Source organism: Ostrinia furnacalis, unplaced genomic scaffold (genome assembly GCF_004193835.3).
Source record: "Ostrinia furnacalis isolate ACB-3 unplaced genomic scaffold, ASM419383v2 OfSCF2808, whole genome shotgun sequence".
Lineage (NCBI taxonomy): Eukaryota > Metazoa > Arthropoda > Insecta > Lepidoptera > Crambidae > Ostrinia > Ostrinia furnacalis.
The window spans coordinates 20,699-24,719 of record NW_021133047.1 but is presented as its reverse complement, the minus strand read 5'-3'; the positions used below and the strand labels follow the sequence as shown (position 1 = coordinate 24,719).

Sequence of the window (4,021 nt, the reverse complement as noted above, 5' to 3'; positions counted from 1 at the left end):
GAATTTACAAGCGGATTTTTTTTTCAAAAAGTATCATTTTTTATTATTTGTTGGCCTTTTTTGTGTTATTTATGTATTTAGTATTGCCTGTTATTTAGCATTATTACTGTTTTATTTTATCAGGATATACCGCTTTGTTTAAAAGTTATTACGTTTTCTTTACAATGGCTCAAAAACTGAACTCCGACAAACGTTACTTCGACATTACGTTACTCCGACACTACTGAATATCGACATGACTTTACTTCGACACTACACTACTTAGACAAAGGCGAATATCCTTTGTCGGAGTAGTGTAGTGTCGAAGTAAAGTCATGTCGATATTCAGAAATGTCGGAGTAACGTAATGTCGAAGTAAAGTTTGTCGGAGTTTACTTAGGTAGCCCTTTACAATAAGTAATTGGAAGAAAAAAAATTCTATAAAAAATTTCAAAAAAATCTCAAAAAAATTTTGACCTCTTATTTGTCGATAAAAATAGGTCTAGTTTTATCCATTTTCATATGTACACTTTAACGTGACTCACACTGTATTAATATTTTTATAGCACACCATATAGTCACAGAAATATATTTATAGCTGTGTGTGTAGTCTCTCGAAAATTAGTATAGAAAATGTATAGTAATATGCCTAGCTATAAAAATATTATTATATATTATAGCTAAGTCTGTGACAGGCTTTAATCGGACGACTTTGTCTCTATTGCTACACCATCATGCTTCTTTTGCTTGGCTTTCATTATAATATTTTAATGGGCGAAAGGCAACTTAAAGGTTGATTACAAAAAATTTTATTAAAAATAACAAAAAAATATTTAATTACAAAAAAAAAAAATTACAGTGATATCATTGTTATAATTGATACAGAATTACTTTACAAGAAAAGAAAGTCCAATCGTCGTAAACCGATCGCCAAACCAGTGTTCCAAGCTGATCGACCCTTCCAGTTATTCATCGTAGAAGAATTTGACACCGTACTCTTCACTGCCAAGTACAGAGGGAATATAAATTAACCGTAGGTATATAATGTAACAAAAACATCTCTAAACGGCGGTTTTTCCATGATTGAGCAATTTAGTACTTAAGCTATCCTACTGATATACCTAGGTACATATTTGTTGTAATGATAATAATTTACCCTTCCTATTTTCCTTCACAATAATTAAGTAACAAATAGAAAAAGTTGCGTCTGTGAATGAGATGTTATTTAGTTGGTATAAATAAGTATAATGATATTTTTTTAAATAATTGTAGTGCAGTTTTTCTGTCTCAAACAGATGAACTTGTCTCTATTACTACGGCATCGCGGCATCATGCTATTCATCTTCATTGCTTGGCTTTTATACCGAGCGTTTCTTGTAAGGTGTCAAGCCGAAGGCAGGTGATAGGTGAAGACTAGACCTATCGATTTCACCCCCATGTATGTTCTACGATTTTTCGTAGTTTAGAAGTTATCGTTAATTTTGTGATTTTTTCAAATTTTATGACCTAGTAGGCTTTAAATTTTTTTTTTGGGTTCACTTTTCTTTTCAACCGACTTCAAAAAAGGAGGAGGTTCTCAATTCGACCCGTATGTTTTTTTTTTTTTCTATGTTTGTTACGCGATAACTCCGCCAATTATGAACCGATTTGAACAAATCTTTTTTCGACGTATAGGTAATACCTCAAGGGTGGTCCCATTTAAATTTAATAATAAAAAAAACAACCCCCAAGGGTGGAAAATTGGGGATGAACTTTTTTATACGCAATATCTCCGTCGATTATAAACCAATTTGAACGATTATTTTTTTGTTGAATAGGTATTATCAAAAGGGTGGTTTCATGCGAATTTGAAGAAAATATTTCACCCCCAAGGGTGGAAAATTGGGGATGAACTTTTTTATACGCAATATCTCCGCCGATTATGAACCAATTTTTTTTTGGTCTCAGTGTACTGCCTACCTTTAGTGGTAACATCAAGGTAATAATTAGTTAACTAAAAAGCAAGAAATAAGTAAAATTTTATAAAAAAAAATAAAACCGACTCCAAAAAACCTACACTAAAACGTCGAAAAATAATTACTAATTACCTACTTATTTATTAGGACGAATTATTAATATTTATGTAGGTATACCATGATTGATACTTTTGGAGTCGGTGCAGGCAAACTTTACATGTTTCATAATCTTGGCACCGACTCCAGAAGTATCAATCATGGTATACCTACATAAATATTAATAATTCGTCCTAATAAATAAGTAGGTAATTAGTAATTATTTTTCGACGTTTTAGTGTAGGTTTTTTGGAGTCGGTTTTATTTTTTTTTGACAGATTGCCTATTAATTGCAGATGTTTGAAAAAATAATCACCTTCCTATCTTTGATGCAAGATACAATATTTTTGCTAGAAACATAAAAAATATGCTTTTAGCAGAACATTCTAAAATTTTCAACTTAAAAGTTTGAAAAAAAAAGAACTTCCATAGGTCCAAAATAATTTTAAAAACTGCGCAGTTTTCTGAAATTTCATAATAACACAAAAAACATGTACTTAATAGGCCATTATTTTCTGTAATCGCTCCACTAAAGTGGTAAGTCGGAGATTCCGTTACGTTTTTGACTTTCTTAGGACTAACTAATGTTTGAAATCCCCTAAGTTTATGTTACGTAGAACACATTTAGAGACAATAACTGAACAGAATTTTTTTTATCCACAACGAGGAAGCTCTTGCTCTTCATCTGGTATACAACAGGGAATATGAAAATATTCCATAATAATTCTAACAAAATTACGATAACTTCTAAACTGCGAAAAATCGTAGAACATACATGGGGGTGAAATCTATAGGTCTAGTCCTCACCTATCACCTGCCTTCGGCTTGACACCTTACAAGAAACGCCCTGTATAATATTTTACTAGGTCGAAGGGAACTTAATAGTTGAATGCAAATAATTTTATTGAGAACTGAGTAATAAAAACGACTTATAAATATTATGTTTTGGTAGTAAAACAAATTACAGTGATATCATATTATGATTGATTCAGTATTAATTGGTGACAAAAAGTGCAAGCGTCTTAAACCGCTCGCCAGACCTGCGTTCCGAGCTGATCGACCCTTCCAGTTATTCATCGTAGAAGAGTTTGACACCGTACTCTTCACTGCCAACTACAGAGGGAATATAAATTAACGGTAGGTATCTAACGTATAACTAAATGAAGAATAACAAAAAATCACTAAACGGCGGTTTTTCTATGATTGAGCCATTGAGCAATTTAGTACCCAAACTATCCTATATTTCATTATAGGTATGTTTTCCCTTTTTAGGGTTCCGTAGTCCTGACAAGGTAATAGTTTCGTCAAGTCTGTCTGTCCGTCCGAGGTTTTGCTTGGAAACTTTTGGCACTAGAGAGCTGTAATTTTGTGGAGGTATGGTATACCTCCTCACGCCAACAAAATGGTAGAATAAAATTTTGAAAAAAAAAATTTTTTTTAGGGTAGCTCCCCTACATGTAAAGTGGGAATGAATTTCTTTTTCATCTTCTAACCCATCGTGTGGGGTAAATTTTGATAGGTCTTTTTAAATGACTTAGGGGTTTCTAAGACTATTTTTCGATTTAGGGATCGGTTTGCAAAATATTTAAGTTAAAAGTCCAAATTTTTGTTCGAGTAAGGCGCCCTAAAAACTAAACTGTTGTCTTAAAAAATCTGGAAAAAGTCACTTAAAAGAAAATATTAAAAGTGACTTTAGGCGAAGTAATTGCTTGCTTCTGAAATATATATTTTGTTAACACGGACTACTACGGAACCCTACACTGCGCGTGGCACGACACGCACTTGGCCAATTTTTTTGTATGGGTTTGAATTGAAGTTGGAGGGCGCCTTGATAGTGTTAAAACAGGCACTGACCGTTGGCCTGCCTTGTATCGCCAATCAATCGACTATACAGGGTGGAAACGATAAGTGATCTCACTCGATTATTTCTAAACCATACAAGATATTTTTTCTTTCTTTCTTTCTTGATCCTGAAATTGCTTCACGAGCTC

General features: G+C 33.0%; 1 long non-coding RNA gene across 1 annotated transcript; it reads left to right on the top strand.

The window, feature by feature from the left end:
• The first annotated feature begins 499 nt into the window (after window positions 1-499).
• On the top strand, window positions 500-3,151 carry LOC114356452 (uncharacterized). Its single transcript, XR_003656220.1, has 2 exons — window positions 500-1,012; window positions 3,023-3,151. It is a non-coding gene; the product is annotated as an uncharacterized LOC114356452 (long non-coding RNA).
• Window positions 3,152-4,021: the final 870 nt, after the last annotated feature.